Source organism: Palaemon carinicauda, chromosome 32 (genome assembly GCF_036898095.1).
Source record: "Palaemon carinicauda isolate YSFRI2023 chromosome 32, ASM3689809v2, whole genome shotgun sequence".
NCBI classification, from domain to species: Eukaryota; Metazoa; Arthropoda; class Malacostraca; order Decapoda; family Palaemonidae; genus Palaemon; species Palaemon carinicauda.
In genome coordinates, this window is record NC_090756.1 from 10,369,602 (window position 1) to 10,389,931 (window position 20,330).

Here is a 20,330-nt window from a genome sequence, read left to right on the forward strand (position 1 = left end):
TTAATCTAATAAAAATAGCACAGATAAAACTAAAAAGGAAAGCATCACAAAAAAATATGAATCTACTACAAACACCAGAGAAAGAAAAGAAGAGGAAATCATCTCCAACAAGAACAGAGACCCAACTTGGGTGTGCCAGCTGATTAAGTGTCTAAAAGGGTCCCTTCAAGTCGTTTAATAAGTGCTTCAGCCAGACCACAACGTCTCCCGCAAGACCAGAAAGTAAATCCCCAACAGATGTTCGAACAAATAAACAATTCTCTCTTCACCAAGAGGATAGACTTTTCTCCAGGATCAATTGCGTGAGTTGAATTCCATGATAAATGCTGAAAATATCTCTCTCTCTCTCCCTCTCTCTCGACAGAGAGAGAGAGAGAGATGAAGCAGACCGAGTTGAATTCCCTGATAAATGCTGAAAACTCTCTCTCTCTCTCTCTCTCTCTCTCTCTCTCTCTCTCTCTCTCTCTCTCTCTCTCTCTCTCTATGGAGATGAAGCAGACCTAGTTGAATTCCTCTCATAAATGCTGAAAATCTCTCTCTATCTCTCTCTCTCTCTCTCTCTCTCTCTCTCTCTCTCTCTCTCTCTCTCTCTCTCTCTCTCTAGTCTCAGCAGATGGACTAAAGTCCTTGTGACATCCTAAATCCTTGTAACTCTCTCTCTCTCTCTCTCTCTCTCTCTCTCTCTCTCTCTCTCTCTCTCTCTCTCTCTCTCTCCTGTGAGGAGATGAAGCAGACTAAGTTGAATTTCCTGATAAATGCTGAAAATCTCTCTCTCTCTCTCTCTCTCTCTCTCTCTCTCTCTCTCTCTCTCTCTCTCTCTCGAGCTATAGCAGCCTGAGTTGTAGGCTAGTTGGAAAAAGTTACCTACTAGAAAGAGAAGTTTGATGTTGATTGGTTAACTTTCGCAGATGTAACTAGTTTTGTAATTCTCTATTTTGCATGAAAGTCTGTCGTCTAATCTTTCCTTATGGCGAGAATTAAAAGACTTTGTAAGGCTTTGTAAGCAGAGTTTGTGAAAGTTTTGTACTAAATCTGGGGATTTGCGTTTATTTAGGACACTTACATATAGGAGGTTTTATATATATATATATATATATATATATATATATATATATATATATATATATATATATATATATATATATATATATATATATATGTGCGTGTGTGTGTGTGTGTGTGTATACACTGGTATATTTGTCATAAATCCCGTGTTAAATCTCCAAGTAATCTCACTTTATACAAAGAAAACTACATCAAATCTCCTAATTTCTCAGCGAACAAAAGTAGAAAATGTATCTGGTTGTTACTGACTACGGTGGGTCAACACCGAGCTTCGAATCTACGACTGAATATCAACCAAAAATCCCTAATTAAAAAGATGAATAAATTACTCACCATTATGGTAATCCCCATGAATCTTGAAGACACTCACGCCCACATACTCAGGTGAGCCACCCACGTGTACACCCTCCTGCTTGTCCACCTCCAGCAGCTGCCGCCCTTCTAAGGACACTGAGGCGTTGTACAGGTCTCCTTCGCCGTCGTCTGCTGATAGGAAGGTGGCCGAGCCATACCTGGAGAGGATATCAAGAGGTGAAATTTTATTATTTAACTAGAACGGGCATTCGGTAAAGCGCTTACCTTCGCCTATATAATATTGTATATCATAAGACAGGCAGTGTAATCATGCACATTTTGGTACTAACATCATGCAAATTGGATAATAAATTGCCAAATATAACAGAAATACGGTTTTTTAGAATTTCCTGACCTTGACCTTGCCCTTGCCCTTTGACCCAATTACTCCTAAATTCTAAAAAAATTTTCCCTGGATTATAGCCAATTATCTCACAAATGTGGGTACAGTAGAGTTAATCAGTGAATGCTTCTAGGTGGCAAAGTGACTCTGTAAAGCCTGAGATTCTGCAAAGCCTGGGACTGCAAAGCCCGGGACTCTACAATGCCTGAGACTCTGCAATGTTTCAAACACTGCAAAGCCTGGGACTTTGCAAAGTCTGGGATTCTGCAATGTTTGGAACTGCAAAGCCTGGGCCTCTGCAATGTTTGGAACTCTGCAAAGCCTGAGACTCTGCAATGTTTGGAACTCTGCAAAGTCTCGGACTCTGCAATGTTTGGAGCTCTGCAAAGCCTGGGACTCTGCAATGTTTGGGACTCTGCAATGTTTGGAACTCTGCAAAGCCTGGGACTCTGTGAAGTCTGGAACTCTGTAAAGTCTGGGACTCTGCAATGTTTGGAACTCTGCAAAGCCTGGGACTCTGTAAAGTCTGGGACTCTGCAATGTTTGGAACTCTGCAAAGCCTGGGAGTCTGCAATGCCTATGTAAAGTCCGGGACTCTGTAAAACCTACGACTGTAAAGCCTGTGACTCTGTAAAACCTACGACTGTAAAGCCTGGGACTCTGTATAACCTACGACTGTAAAGCCTGGGACTCTGTAAAACCTACGACTGCAAAGCCTGGGCTCTGCAAAGTAAGAACCTCGTACTCTTCAAAACTTGGTACTCTGCAAATCCTTCGACTTTGCAAAGCTTTGGACTCTGCACAGCCTCGGACTCTCCAAAGCCTCTAAATGCAATGTCTACAGTGAACAGCGTGAGGAACACCGGTGGCACTACCACTAACCCTCTTGAGAAATAATGGAAACAGAAGAGGAAAAAAACACTTGATAAAAAGACTAAAAAACTAGAAAAAAATGAAAGACAAGAGAAAAGAAATAGGAAATTTTAGACCAACAGTGAAGTCGAATCCAGTTTTTATTAGGGTTTTTAAAAAGAATTTCGCAGACTAATTCCTAATTAAAGAATCTCCCCGGTCGACCCTGTTATACAGTGGGGCTAATAAGGTCGAGTGAGGATAATGAAGATGAAATGAAATAATTCAAACTAAAAATATTTTGTTTATTCGTTGAATTTAATGAGCAAGAGCTGCTTCTAATTAAAATCCAAACTGCATTTAGTCAAAAGCAAAACATTATTATTATTATTATTATTATTATTATTATTATTATCATTATTATTATTATTATCAATTGCTTAGCTTAAACACTATAAGTTCAAGGGCTCCAACATGGAAAATAGCCAAAAGAGGAAAGGAAATAAGGAAACAGATAGAATAGTGTGTCTTAGAGTACCCTCAAGCAAGAGAACTCTATTCCAAAACAGTGACAGACCATGATGCAGAGGCTATAACACTACCCAAGTTTAGAGAACAATGGTTTAATTTTGGAGTGTTCCCAGAAGAGCTGTTTATCATATCTAACTTGCCAAGGGATAAAATAATAACAAATCCCAAAATAAAATGGTTGAAAACTAAGTAACTATTAACAAAATCACTATAAACAAGGCAGAGCAAAATAAATCCTTATCAACTGGAAGCGAGGGTGTACCATCAAACTTACCATAACAAAAACAATAACAAATCCCAAAAAGAAAACGGTTAAAAACCAAGCCTTAACTATTGACCAACTTCACAAAAAACCAACGGAAAGCAAAAAATAATCCTTACCGGGCGGCAGCGAGTGTGTGCCATCTGCCGTCCGTGAGTTGAGCTCTGGACAGACACAGGGACCTGGGCGGGTCAGGATGGAGTTGCAACACGAGACACAGACGGCCGTTCATCAACTCCAGCGCCAATCTGTCACGTCCGTGTTGCGATGACAGCACGACCAGTTCGCCTCGCAGTTTGAACGTTCGGAATCTTTGGGCGAAAGGAAGATTTTATATGTTAGGGAAGGTTGACTTTGGGAATATATATATATATATATATATATATATATATATATATATATATATATATACATATATATATATATATATATATATATATATATATATATATATATATATATATATATATATACAAATAATTAATATATATATATATATATATATATATATATATATACACATATTTTATATCTATACATATATATATATATTATATATATATATATATATATATATATATATATATATATATATATACATATATATATATATATATATATATATATATATATATATATATATATATATACATATACATATACATATATATATATATATATATATATATATATATAGCCTATATATATACACATATTTTATATCTATACATATATATATATATATATTATATATATATGTATATATATATATATATATATATATATATATAGAAAAACAAAAAACATGCAAAAAACAATGAAATTTTATCAAAACCAATAAGGTATCAAAACTTCAATCATAACTTTAATCATAACCATCACAGATTTATATAAACCTCCGATACCATAACCCAATTGATTAAAAAAAATTCAAAATTTACACCCTTACACACCTGCACAAGTAAGTACCAAAATCTTGCCTCACCTGAGATGCAAAGTGGTGGTGTAGGCCAGAGGCGTGAAGGACAGTGCCAGTTTGACGTAACTGTTAAGCTGGAAGGACGTGGGAGTGGTGGTTGTGGCACACTGATTGCCAGACCATCCGGGTTGGCACTCGCATCTTAGGTATCCCGGGGAGCCCTGGCACCTGTGGGCAGTACAAATGTTCACATGTGAATTTATGTGTATGCATGTACATTTTGTTCAAAAAAGGTGACACAAATTATCACTTCAGTATACATGTATTTGCATTTGCAGCACAAATACACATGCATTCATACATTTGAATGATTGAAGACATTAAGGCTTTCAAGAGGAAACTGAAGACACTCTTATTTCATGAGTCTTTTGACAGTGACGATTTAACAGTAAATGAACAATATGTGATATGAAATGTTTCGTGGGAGCTTATTATATAGTCTCGGGGCCGCATACTTAAAGGCTCTAAAGCCTAAAGTAGACGTATATCTAGGTTCCAACAGTTTGAAGTTATCTGTAACTATTCTCGTGTCGACAAGGTTTGTTGACTGCGCAATATGTAGCAATTCTCTTAAGTATTTTGGACGGCCGGTTCTGATAACTTGGTGGGTTATTGTACATATTTTAAATTCAATTCTCGCTTTAACCGGCAGCCAGTGTAAATCAATTAGTATAGGGGTGATCCTTTCTCTAGGTGGGACACCTTTTATCAGTCTTGCTCCTCTGTTTATTATGTTTTGTAATTTCTTAAGTTGGACTTTTGGTAAATTGTAGTAGATAGAGTTGCAGTAGTCAATCCTGGTAATAACACAGTTTATCACAAGTTTCTTAACAGAATTTTCGTTCAGGTACTTTTTTACAAACGCAATATTTCTTAGAATCTTAGATGATAACCAGCACTTTTTATTACATTATTTATTTGGGCATTTAGAGACAGGTTACAGTCAAGAAATACACCTAGATCTCGAACTTTACTAGATATCGGCACCGAGTCATTATTTATGTTCATTTGAATATCACTTAAGTTTCTCACGCTGTTTCTCTTGTCCACCACCATGAATTCAGTTTTGTTCTCATTTAATTTTAGTTGTTTAAATGTCATCCATTCTCTAATGTGACTATCAAGGATTCAGTTTAAAGTTTCAGTAGTTGTCATGTATATCATTTATGGAGAAGTAAAATTGTGTGTCATCTGCAAATAGTTTAAACTTCACGCCATGCCTTTGTAGCATTTTCGATAGACCAATAGTATAGATGCAGAATAAGATTGGGCCAAGTACACTCCCCTGGGGTACCCCTCTGTTTAAGGGTTCATATGATGAATAAGAGTTTCCAGTTTGTACACAGTAATTTCTACCAACCGAGTAGTCTTTTAGGTATTCGAAAGCTTGATCTTCAACACCGATGGACCGTAGATCATTTAGCAGCAGTTCATGCACAACTGTATCAAAAGCAGCACTGAGATCGAGCAGTATTAAACTACCACATTTATTTTCATCCATCATTTCCAGCATATCATTTACAACAGAGCAGATGGCTGTCTCCGTAGAGTATAGTTTTCTGTAAGCAGATTGGTTGTCAGGCCAAGCTTCTATTACTTCTAAGTGGCTGACTAGTTGTTCAAGAATTACATATTCAAGCACTTTAGAGACAAAGGATAGATTTGAAATAGGTCTATATGAGCTTAATTCCTGGTAGTCCAGTGCATTTCTCAGAACTGGTGTGACTATAGCCATTTTCTCAAATTTAGGAAACTTACATTCATCAATGCTTGCATTTGCTATTCTCATTATTATTTCGGCAAGACTAGAAAAGTGTCTCTCTCCAATTACTTCAGATATTGGCATAGGAACGATCGCGCAGTTTGTTTTCTTTGCTCTCTTGATAATTCTGGTGATGTCATCTTGAGTTATGTTGTTAAATGATATTAATTTTGCCTGTGTGCCTGGTGTATTATTGCAAGGACGTACCGGTACGTCCATGGGGGTAAAGGGATGAGTTTTGTGAAACGTATCAGTACGTCCTTTGGGGGTAAAAGGGTTATTAATGTGATGTTGAGTATTTACAAATTATCTGGTTGTGTTTTAATTTTGTTTTTAAAGAATATTAGAAAATTATTTGCTAGTTCCTGGTCACTTTATCCCTCAGGTAGCTTCTTTTCTTTTACATTTCCCATCATACCATTCAGGAGACAATATAACTTATTAATGTCTGTTGCTGCTTTGGGGATCTTTCTCTTATAGTATTCACTTTTTTCCTTCTTAGTAGGTAGCTATATTGACACACAGCAGTTTTGTATTTTACCCAAGTACTTTCAGTTTTAAACCTATTCCACTTTCTTTCTTTACGTCTTAAATGCTCGTGCATATTGTTGAGACACTGGATGGGCACCTGACTACTGTCTGACTGCACCATACGTTTGCCTGCCTGTGGCTACTATCTGCCTTGGACTGTTTGATCTGGTAACACTATTTCAAAATGAGAGAATTATGGGCATTTGTAACTCGTTTGGAAGAGCCTTAACCCCTAGTCAAAAAGTGTCTAGGGCAAAGCCATTTTAAGAGGTCCCTTCTGACACTTACCTTCCATGGACACCACAGCTGAGGCCACTGGCTTCGCACTCCACAGCTGGGCAACCGGGCGAACTGCCTTCACTGAGGATCTGGTTCCCTAGGTCTACCAGCTGGAATAAGAAACACAGAAAACTGTATACAGAGATGCATTTTAAAGATCCACTAATTATAATTATTATTATTATTATTATTATTATTATTATTATTATTACTAAAAAAGCTACAACCCTAGTTGTTGAAGCAATATGTTATATGACCAAGGGCTCCAACACGGAAAAGATTGCCCAGTGAGAAAAAGAAAAATGGAAATGAACACAAGAGAAGCAATAAACAATTAAAATAACATATTTTAAGAACAGCAACAACATTAAAATAGATTTCATAAACAAACTACAAAAAAGACTTATTTCAGCCTGTTCAACATTAGACATTCGAAGCAAGTTTGAACTTTTGAAGAGAATACCTTGATAAATTACGTTGAAAAACCTATTAATAAAATTTTTACTTTTATTCAACAACAATTATTAGTAATTAATAAAAAATTAATAAATTAGTAATCAATAACAACGCATATTTACCTCTCCATTGATTCTTAGATTTCTTAAGCATCCATTAAGCGGAAGTCCAGACACAGCTGTGGGCCACCCGTGAGCTGCTTGGGATGGAGGGGGATGAGCCAGGCCTCCCAACTGAAGGGGTTGAGCTGTATTCAGGAGATTGGCGCCCCTCGGCAGCCTGGCTGCTCCTCTGCATGTATGGGCATCTGGGGGAATGGGCGGAGATAGCGAGGGCGTAGCGGAAGAGGCGTTGGAGGATGGTCTAGGGGGAGGTCCGTCTATGCTCCCTCCAGAACATAGGTCGACAATCATCTCGACTAGCTGCGAGCATACGGATGTCGAATTGATAATAGTTGTAAACTTTTGTCGATTATACATATATACTAACACGTATAAACATTAACACTACACACTTCCCACATTGAAGACTGAAATAGTGAGTGTCAAGCTATGCCTCTGTAAAAGGGACATTTCTTTCTATTGGTATTCTTACCAAAAATTTGGAAGTTTCTAGTTTTCTTTGTACTCCTCGCTCTAGCAAACTTGGTACGTATGCAACCATTATAAAGAATCTATCCTCTCTAAATCATTTCACACAAACAGACCATATAAAACAAATATTTCTCCAAATTATACTCTTCTATTTTCTATACATATCTTAACCATGTAAAACCCTGGCCATTTCTTCACCCCCATGTGTAATCTTACTCACACAAGTAAATGAGACATGATCAAACTATCCTACTCTATATTCTATATATATCCAGGCCATGTAAAACCCTTTCTATTCCTTTCTCTAAGTGTATAATATTACAAAAGTAAATGAGACATGATCAAACCATCCTTTTCTATTTTCTATACATATCTCGACCATGCAAAACTCTGGCTATTTCTTCCCTTCAAGGTATAAATCTTACTCACACAAGTAAATGAGACATGATCAAACTATCCTCTTCTACTTTCTATATAAATCCAGACCATGTAAAACCCTGGCTATTTCTTCCCTTAAATGTATAATCTTGCTCACACAAGTAACGCAGCATAATCAAACTATCCTCTTCTATTTTCTATACATATCAGGCCCATGTAAAACTATGGGAATTTCTTCCCTTCAATGTATAAGCTTGCTCACACAAAGTAACGAGACATGACCAAACTATCCTTTTCTATATTCTATACATATCCAGACCATGTAAAATCCTGGGTATTCCTTTCCTCCAATGTATAATCTTACTCACATAAGTAAATGAGACATGATGTAAACTCACCTCGTCCTTCCAGATTACATCTAGTCTATGCCACGACGAATCCGCAAGCGAATAGGAAGCGTTGAGACTGAGGACTGACGGGCCAGCTCCAAGGTCCAGTTGCAACGAGGGTTTCCCGCCACGTAGCTCGAGGGAGAACATGTCACTGAATGTTGAGGAGGGCATCACTAGGTGATCGGGGCCTGAGTACAAGAGCGTAGCATCTTTGCTACTGGTAAAAAAATCCAAACTGATGTGGACGTCGGCGCAGGAGGGTATGGATGGCACCCCATGCCCATCCGCCACCACGATACCCACTACCCGTACTGAGTGCTACCGGTCCTCCACCACTGCCTCCTCCTCCTCCACCTCCTGCCCCTCCCCCCTTTTCCACCTCCACCCTCGAAGTGACGGATGAGTACCTTACATCTAAAGCCAGATGTTCCATGTGGGCAGATACACCTGAAGGAGAAATTAATTTAAAGAATTAAATTAGGACTTAGAAAAGAAGGAAATGTAATAATATATACTCTGTACTGTACACACACACATGTATATATATATATATATATATATATAAAACGACAAATGCCACCATTTCTAGTCACGTGCAGGACAAAGACCTCAGACATATTATTAATCATGTCTGGGGTTTGGCAGGTTTTAATCACCATGCTGGCTAACTGTGGATTAGTGATGGTGGGAGATTTTTGTCTGATTGCTCGCAGTAAACCATCCTGGTACAGCTTTGCTAATCATGGTGATATGCAAAATCTTTCACCACGTTATATATATATATATATATATATACTGTATATATACCCATCCATCCTGTATACATCACATAGTACAGATGTCCTTTAACCTTACCTAGTCCCAGTATCAGTAGGAATACACCTGCCTCCATTCAAACAAGTGTTGGTAGAACATGTGTCGTCTTCGAACTCATGTGGACTTTGGCAGCTGCAGCCATTTTGAATATTTGACCCAGGGTCCCACCAGAGCAGAGGTGTTGGCATCAACCACTGAAAAACCACTGCCCGGAGACACTCTGGCAGAGCAGCCCCTCCCTGCAAATGCTAGACTGGTCGTGGGAGTTCTCCTTACAAGCTCCAACACCCACGTCCAGTACACTTACACCCATCGCATGCTCCAGCTGTAAAATCATCAACATTATCATTACCACTATAATTACCATCAATGATTTTATTTTGAGGCCATTCTATTGGTCCTAACTTATTTTTTTTTTAATAAATGTATGACATATTTCATCCTTTCTAATTAAGAAAAAAGGGACTAACACAACATATCTTTCATCCTCCCTGAGCCTTTCCAGCACTACAAGTTCTACTCCTATCCAGCTCTAGAACTTTTAATAACATTAGACAAAAATACTCACTGTCACTTCCAATGCCACTCTTCCCCTACCTCTACTGTACATTTTCAACTACCGCAGACATAATCAATCTTTGCCACTCTCATTGCTAAAAATTACACTAACAAAGAGGGTATTTGCATAGGATGTTACTTAAAAATTTTATTGTGCCCCCTTATTCTAGGTAGTAACGAAGATTTGAATTCCAAAACAGGACATAGAATGAAATGTAGAAAGCAGGTTTAGAATAAGGCATCCCCATATTATCCATTAGGTCTAACAGTGGTTAGTGCTAGATAGGCACTACCTGAACATTCCTCCTTTCAATGTACATTGTTATGATATGAAAAATTCTTGGAAGTGGATATCAGTATATTTAAAAGGGTATTAGAAGTTGTTTTTAGCTACTGACTGATAACTTCAATTAGCGAGACATTATTATTTAATGTGGCGATACTAAACAACATAAACCATATATTTAAACGGTCATTTCAATTTAGTTTTCAATTACTGGAACATGATCTGATCATTCATTCAATAAGAAAAATAAAAGATAAGTACCCACAGAGTCTTTTTGAAGGTGACAAGGATCTAGACTTAAGTAGGAAAAACATGGGAAATGGAAAGTTGAATACAGAACAGAGTAGTCCCTTCAGTTACTTGAAATCATATTTATGGCCTAATGACTGAAATAACATTGATAATGTAATTTCTAAACCAACAAAATTGAAATCCATTGAGGGACATGGGACAGCCCACCTTCTTGTTTATCAAGGTACCTTAAGTCGGGAACCATAAGTTAGGTTAGGAGGGAGACCATAGGTTAGGTTAGGTGGGGATCCATATGTTAGGTTAGGTGGGGATTGCTAAGTTAGGTTAGGTGGGGGGACCGTAGGTTAGGTTAGATATCCTAGGATAGGTTAGGTGGGGGACCGTAGGTTAGGTTAGGTAGGGAACCCTATGTTAGATGGTGGTCTTTTGTTAGTACACATTTCAATTACTGACCCAGTTCGTCCAAAAGCAACTACAAAGGTCACATACTCTGGAGACAAAACTGACCACCACAATGGGACGCAAACTCACCTCCTGTTTCCTGTGTAGGAGGATATGATGAAGGTTCGTAGGAGAAGGTGAGGTCAGCCATATCCGGGTAGATGGCGTAGGAGGACCTTTGACCTGCTGGACGGACACTGCTTCCACTTCTTCCTTGCTGAAGGACACCCACTCTCTTACCATGGACACCAAGTAGTCCAGGAGGTTCATATTATTCTGTGCCATAATAATAATAATAATAATAATAATAATAATAATAATAATAATAATAATAATAATAATTAGATTGATTGTTGTTTTTGTTGGTATAGTTGCAATAGTAATATCTGAAGTTTCTAAGTTTCTCTCTAACTTTTACGTTATTGTTCAGCTACCTAGATTACTTGTAAAAATAGCTTTCATAGTATTTCTATCATTTTACCTGACAATTCCACTACATAAATTACATTCTCTCTCTCTCTCTCTCTCTCTCTCTCTCTCTCTCTCTCTCTCTTGACCAGAATGACGTCTAGGCAAATCATATTCTTTTTATTTCTAACCAATGTGAGAGTTAATTTCTCTCTCTCTCTCTCTCTCTCTCTCTCTCTCTCTCCAGGAAGACCTCTAGACATTAGTCAGTATTTTTAAACAATGTGAGAATTCTCTCTCTCTCTCTCTCTCTCTCTCTCTCTCTCTCTCTCTCTCCAGGAAGACCTCTAGACAGTAGTCATAATATTTTTAAACAATGTGAGGAATTCTCTCTCTCTCTCTCTCTCTCTCTCCTCTCTTCTCTCTCTCTCTGTGTTCCCTGACCTCACCTTCTCTTCTCGGACAATACGGTAGGGATTTATGGCCAAGGTTATAGGCGTGGCGGCTTTAACCTCACGATAACTTAAGGATTTGACCCTCACGGTGACATTAGCGTTGACCCCAGATTGACCTTGGCTGGCATCGCTGACAGAAAAGCCCAGGTCATAGCTGGAGGAGAGAAATAAATGGCGTTATTTAGAAGGTTTTTTTTATTGTGATATTGTTGGATATATAAGTTTATTAAAATAATTTATAGGTTGATAGTTTTCGTTTTATTAATTAATTATGTACTAGTTGCTAGCTGATATGAAATCATATTTTTGTTCATGTTTTATAACTCAAATATTTACCAATTATTTGTTTCCAAACGGATATAGAAAAAACAGGAATTAAATATGTAATAAATTTTATTCAAGCCTCAATAAAACTAAATCAATTAATTAAAAACCAAAGGATTACACCATCAGAGAAATATGAGCAAATTTCTATTTTACGTTGTATAGCAATTTCAGTCAAAATTTACGCTAGAAATTTTTCAGAAATTTAAATTCCACTATAAATTTTTTTCACACAGAAGAATATCTATACAACATATCTTAAATTATTTATCCTACATTTATATTAAAATGTGTAAATAGAAGAAATATTAAGATACTTATAATTTTTTAAAAACTAATTTCTCTCAAACGCAATTTGGGTACCCTGACACTTGCACGACTTTTTGCCACGAATTTGTCGTGGCAAGTCGTGACATTTTGTGGCACGAACTGGAAGATCAATAAAAGAGCAACAATTACCTCAGAATCACAGCTGACCTGTCCACATTGACACGAACTGGCACGACGAGTGCACGACGAGTACACGACGAGTTCACGCATAGTTTGCGCATAGTTTGCTAATAGTTTGCACACTTCCCGCATCGTCCCGACGAGTTCACGAACAGTTCGCACATAGTTCACGACCCTGTCACGAAATTTTGTCGCGACTAAAATTTTTAACATTTCAAAATTCTCGCCACGACATTCCACAATGTCACGACGGGTTTACGAACACTTCACGCAAGTTCACGAGGAGTTCACGCCAGTTCACGATTCGAGTCGTGACAATGCGTGCCACAAATTCGTGCAAGTGTCAGCATCGATTTTGTTTTAAAGAAGAATTTACAAACCCACTTTAATGCAAATCTACAGGAGAAAACATATTTTCAAAAATATAAAACAATTTGTCTAAAGCTATGAAATAAACGTTAAACATTGCTAGACAAAAGATGGAAAACAGGAATTAGATTCGGAAATAAAAGGTTGAAAAGCAAGTGTCGCTTACTGTACACCCCAAGATGTGAACTTAGCAGTAGGTTGGCTAGGGTTCCAGCCACCCGTTGAGATACTACCACTAGAGAGTTATTGGGTCCTTTAACTGGTCAGACAATAACTACATTGGAGCCCTCTCTCTGGTTACGGCTGTTCGTGTTGAACAGCCTGACATAAGTATCTTTTGACAGTTTATATAAGAAATATTTATTTCAAAGTTGTTACTGTTCTTAAAATTTTATTCTAATTGATCATTACTTCTCTTGTATTTTGATTACTTCCTTATTCTTTCTCCTGACTGGGCTAGTTTTTCTTGTTGGAGCCCTTGGGCTTATAGCATCCTGCTTTTCCAACTAGGGTTAAAATTTAGCTTGTAACAGCAACAACAACAACAATAATAATGATAATAATAATAATAATAATTATTATTTTTTTTCGTCGCTGATTAATTGTTCCCTGTTGGAACCCTTGGGCTTATAACATCCTGCTTTTCCACCTATGGTTGGAGCCCTTGCACTTATAGCATCTGCTTTTCCAACTAGGGTTGTAGCTGAGCTAATAATAATAATAATAATAATAATAATAATAATAATAATAACAACTAGAGGGGGCACTCAGTAGAGCGCAGACCTCCGGCCGTAGCAGCTTATTTCTCGACCTTTAGCTCAACCTTGACCTTGACCTTTGTCCTTAACATGTATGAATGGGCGTGAATTTACTTGATTTAACCCTTGGATTTATAGCATCCTGCTTTTCAAACTAAGGTTGTCACTTGACTACTACTACTACTACTACTACTACTACTACTACTACAATAATAATAATAATAACTGGCACCTCACCTCCCATCTCTAGTAGCAGGCTTCATTGAGAGATCTCCCGTCTTCGTATTGAGCAAAAAATTCGGATGCTGCTGTTTCCAGCGGTAAGTCTTGGAGGCGGCGTCCCAGTCGTCGGGGGTCCTTCACGTATATCCTGCCGAGAGGGACTGGCGTCGTCTGGGGCTGCGAGAAGGAAGGGCGTGGGGCTAGATAAAGCAATACTGCAGGAGGGAGGAAATGCAATTGAGGACTGAAACGGGGGCTGAGAGAGCTGGTGGGTTTATGAGATAAAAGGGGAGGGGGTGTTAGTTGAGGGTAGGAGGTTAGGAGGAGGAGCAAACTGGTGAGAATGAGGGGAAGGAGGAGGGGGAGTAAAAGGAAGGGAATGAGAGAAAATGAAAGGACGAAGAGTAAATAGAAGGGAATGAGGGAAAAGGAAAGCAAGAGGATGGGAATGAGGGAAAAGTGAAGGAAAGGAGAGGAGGAAGAGTAAAAATAAGGGAATGGGAGAAAAGGAAAGGAGGAGGAGGATGGGAATGAGGGGAAAAGGAAAAGAAGAAGATGGGAATGAGAGAAAAGGAAAGGAAGAGGACGGAAATGAGGGGAAAGGAAAGGAAGAGGAGGGGAATGAGTGAAAATGAAAGGAGAAGGATGGGAATGAAGAAATAGGAAAGGAAGAGGATGGGAATAAGATAAAAGAAAAGAAAGAGGATGGGAATAAGGGAAATGAAAAGAAGAAGAGGAGGAGGAGGAGCAAAAAGATGGGAATGAAAGGAAACAAAAGAAGATAGAAATGAAAATAATTAGACGAAAAACTAAAGAAAAAACGAAACTGAGGAGAGGGAGAAACACAAATGGATGAGATTGAAGGTATATAGATTTAAAGGTTACTCATGAGTGGCAGTGGCAAAGGACAGGACAATGCCCAAGAGACTGACCATATGTACATATGATCAGCACCCACAGCCCCGTCCCATATAAGCTGGACCAGGGAGGGTCAGGCAATAGCCTGTTGGTGACTCAGTAGGTACACCTATAGGCTTCCCCAAACCCATCTGTGTGATTCGAACTCCCGTCCAACAAATTGTTAGACATTGATGTTTTCAATAGACTACTACTAAAAGAAGAATACTAAATGATAGAACATGGAAAACATATGTAAGAATTAGAACATGAGGACAAATAAAATACAGTATTTGAGGGAAAGAGAAAAAGGAAAAAAATACGAAATAATAAAATCACAAAAGGAAGGCAGTAAGAAGACACGAATGATAAAAAAATGGAAGAAGAAAAACTAGTCAGAATGAAATGAGAATTGAATGCAGAAAAAAAAACTGAAGACGACAGAACCAATTTTAAAACAAGACATTTAAATCAGCGTTATTTTACCTTATAAAAGTAATGTTTTTTTTTTTGCATTATTTGTTTCAACACAAAACCATTGAGTGAAAAATGACTAGTAAAATCTCTCTCTCTCTCTCTCTCTCTCTCTCTCTCTCTCCTCTCTCTCTCTCTCTCTCTCTCTTTTATTGAAACGAAACTGCTATTTTGATAACAAGAATCCTCCATTATTACAAACATCCAAATGGGTCACACACTGACCTCCATGCCTCTCTCTCTCTCTCTCTCTCTCTCTCTCTCTCCTCTCTCTCTCTCTCCTCTCTCTTCTGAACGAAACTACTCTTTTGATAAAAAGAATCTTCCATTAATTCAAAAATCCAACATGAATCACACAGTGCCTCCTCTCTCTCTCTCTCTCTCTCTCTCTCTCTCTCTCTCTCTCTCTCTCTCTCTCTCTCTCTCTCTCTCTCTCTCTCTCACCCTGGACCGTATGTACAGTGATGACCTTTGACGCTGGCGCCATAGGATTGTCATTGAGGTCAGCTACGTGGAGGGTCAAGGTCACGGGTGGCGGAGAGCGGTGGAGATCCAGCATCCCCCACCAGCAAAGGAACTAAAAGGGCGCGTCGCTCCTCTCGGTCCAGGGCGCTTTTGGTCGACACCGACGCCCACGCCTCTCCCTTCGTCGCCTCCTGCGGGAGGAAGGGAAGTAGTGAGTGGAGCAGACCCATTTAAAACAAATATCAGAAAGAATGAGAGCCATGCAAGGAGGGGGCCGGCCCATCTATATAATTTCAGGTCTCTAATAATATGGTGATTTTGGCAATTTCTCCAATACCAGGAAGAAGGAAGGAAAATATGACAGGGGCAGACCCACTTGAAATAACCTTATGGTTTTGACAATTTCAAGATAAGAAGGTCAATATGATAGGGGCAGACCCACTTGAATATAACAAGATGGTTTTGACAATTTCTCAAGATAAGAAGGACAAAATTACTGGGGCAGACCCACTTGAAATAACAAGATGGTTTTGACAATTTCTCAGTACCAGAAAGAAGGACAATAAGACAGGGGCACACCCACTTGAGCGAACCTGATGGTTTTTGGCAATTTATCAATACTAGGAAGAAGGACATTATGGCAGGGGCAGACCCACTTGAAATAACAAGATGGTTTGGATAATTTCTCAAGATAAGAAGGACAATATGAGAGGGGCAGACCCACTTGAAATAACCTGATGGGTTTGACATTTTCTTAAGACTAGAATGAAGGACAATAAGACAGGGGCAGACCCACTTGAAATAGCCTGATGGTTTTGATAATTTCTCAAGATAAGAAGGCCAATATGAGAGGGGAAGACCCAATTGAAATAACCCGATGATTTGGCAATTTCTCAAGACTATGAAGAAAGAAGGACAATATGACAGGGGCAGACCCACTTGAAATAGCCCAAAAATTTTGACAATTCCTCAAGATAAGATGGCCAATATGACAGGGGCAGACCCACTTGAAATAACGTGATGTTTTTGACAATTTCTTAAGACCAGGAAGGACAATAGGAGAGGGGCAGACTCATCTGACTATACTTACTTTTCTCGAATCTGACTTTGACCGCTGACTTAATGTGGGGAGGAGCTCTCGGATCTAAGGCTATCGTGAAGGGAGGACCGTGACCTTCTCTCCAGTCGTCGGGGTCACCCAGCTTGACCTCGGCCACGACCTGGGGCTTGGCGTTCTCCAGCACTTGCACTTCTTCGGGTTTTGCCAGGAACGGCGGGTTGTCGTTCACGTCTGTGACGTTCACCTAATATAAAAATAATAATAGTAATAATAATAATAATAATAATAATAATAATAATAAAAATAATAATAATGATGATAATAATAATAATAAAATCGTTGTTGTATATCCCTTTTCAACTAAACTGCCTAAATTTTAGTCATATTCTCTCTCTCTCTCTCTCTCTCCTCTCTCCCTCTCTCTCTCCTCTCTCTCTCTCTCTCTCTCTCTCTCTCTCTCTCTCATAATTATTAATGTTAGAACACATTAACTTAATATCTAAAACAATATCTGAAATCATTATTTACTACTGAAGTAATAAAAGGAAGAATATATAGAATTTGAATCATAAACCACATGGCTGGGGCCGGGGATCCCATTCAATTGATGATTTCATATGAGGGTTTGTATGATACTAGGAACATTATCATAAAATCCCTCCGAACAAAAAAAAAAAATGCATAATGCTCAAGGAGTCTATAATTATGTAATTATTTCAATGTTAGGTGAAATTGTTAAGTTAATAATTTCATTTCTTTCAATTTAACTAAACACAGCAAATAATCGTCTGAATTACTTCAGTTTCCTTTTAAGCTAGAGGGGCGCTCACTAGAGCGCAGACCTCAGCGGCAACTTATTTTTCGACCTTTTACTCGACGTTGACCTCTGACCTTAACAAGTATTAATTGGTGTGGATTTTTAATCACTCAAATATGAACCACGTTTAAAGTCTCTGTAAAAAACGATGTCCAAACTTATGGATAATTACGTGAATTGGACATTTTGCTTAACCGTGACGACCTTCCAAAATTTAATCATTTCTAATTTTTTTCATAGCAGTTAATCACTGTATGTTTCATTACTCTACGATTAAAACTGTTGCCAGGAAGCTGTTCACACACACACACAAACAGGAGGTAAAACATAAACTCGGACAGCGCTGCTTATTTCTCGACCTTTTGCTCGACCGTGACCTTGACCTTTGACATTGACCTTCCAAAATTTAATCACTTCAAGCTTTATTTTTACATAACATAAATCCCTGCAAGTTTTATCACTCTAAGATTAAAATTGTGGTCAGGAAGCTGTTCACAAACAAACACACACACACACACACACACAAACACGGAGCGAAAACATAACCTCCTTCCAACTTCGTTGGCGGAGGTAACAACAACCCCATTTATTCATCGAGTTATTACCCAATGAATTACTCATTCCAAAGCCTCAATAACAGCAATTTCGAGTAACATATCCCAATAAATTGCCTAATATCAATTCCCTCACAACTGTGCCACTCTCACATAACGCCAGACTAGAGAGCGAGTAAACTCGATCCATTTGGAGCCCATCTGAGAGATTGGCTCCGGCGTAACCTCGTTAGATACACTGACATACGGTGGGAGAACGCACGTGCTGCTTACATAAACAGGGTACACAGGGTACACACCTACTCAGGGTACACAAAATATGTTCGTTTGATATACACTCAAATGTAATAATTCACTGGATTGGAGTACATGCAGTCATACGTGTATGGGGATACCTTAATGTCATGGGCACATTGTAAATTGGTTTCCTGTGAACTATCAGACAAAAGTCTCCCACCATCATCACCAATCAATACTGGTCATTATGGTGATGACAACTGGCCAAACCCCAGACTTAAATAAAGACGAGGCATTTGTCCTGCAGTGGACTAGAAATAGTTGCATTTGTTCTGGGATGTGCTGGCCGATGTGGTAACGTCCCTGACTGGTGAACGCCAGACTGGGGTTCGAGTCCCGCTCAGACTCATTAATTTCTTTGGTCACTGAAACCTAACCATCCTTGTGAGCTAAGGGTGAGGGGTTTGGATGAGCCTATAGGTGTATCTGTCGATTAATCAGCTGCCATTGCGTGGCCCTCATGGGTCCTAGCTCGGATGGAGAGTGGGCTTGGGGGCTGATCATATATATATAAATATATATACATATATATATATATATATATATATATATATATATGTATATATATATATAAATATATATATGTATATATATATTTATGGTCAGTTTCTAGGGCATTGTCCAGGTCGATAGGGCAATGTCACTGTCCCTGGCCCCTGCCATTCATGAGCAGCCTTTAAACCTTTAAAAGAATGTTCCAAGTTCGTTGTTGCTTTCTCCACAACACTATAATTTTGGGCACGCCCACAATATTAGCAGCATAAGTGGAAAGCACTACACTCTGCAGAAAGTTCATTATCATTACTTACCTCCTACACAAGACAACACAACTTGCATACTTTTACCTCATAACTTCCAGAGCCTGTCTAATATACGGGCAACATCTTTAGTTAGTGTTTCTAACTTCCTTAATTCTATGGCATTGCTTCTAAATTTTCTTAATTAATTACAGGTAAAGATATATTCCGTTTTACCATGTGTTACGGCTCCAACAGTCTTGGTAGTAGTAACTGGGAACATTGTCTTTGTAACGGCACAAGAAAAAGCATACCACTTGCCTTCCACGTCAGCTCAGTAAGGTATAAAGGTCAGGCTTAGTAATGGCGTTGAAATAAATTATCATATAGGTTCGCATGTTGCAACAATACTGGTAGATTTCCGAGCTATTCCCAATATATTCTGACTATGCTTTTATACTTGTTAATTTTACAGTTGGTTGGAAGTGTAAAAATACTGGAACTATTTGGAACGCATATAAAATATGCAAATGTTCGCAGAGGTTTCCACTGTCATAAAACAATTTCTCTTGTGCATTTTTATTTCGAAAATCGTTTCAAGATTTGTTCATATATTGCAAGAGAATAAATATCTAGACGATCATCTTTAACCTTTACAGGAATTTCCAGGCGATGTAAAAGGTTAAACATGATTCGCCTTTTAATCATTTTCTGAATTGAAAATATATCGTTTATAACAATCTAAAAAAAGGAATTAAATATCAATTTACTTTAAAATTAAACCAAAATATCAGAAAAATTCTATACCATTGAAATGTAATAATTTTTTTTGAATAAGTAAATCACTGCTCTTTTACATTACTTGGTTCGTATTGGCAAGGTTCGTGGTACGTCTCCCAGCCTAAAGTTCACT

At 38.2% G+C, this 20,330-nt stretch overlaps 1 pseudogene; it reads right to left on the minus strand.

Annotated features, from left to right (window-relative positions):
* The window catches only part of LOC137625264 (putative neural-cadherin 2), an 80,039-nt pseudogene that overhangs the window by 45,183 nt on the left and 14,526 nt on the right, over nucleotides 1-20,330 (minus strand).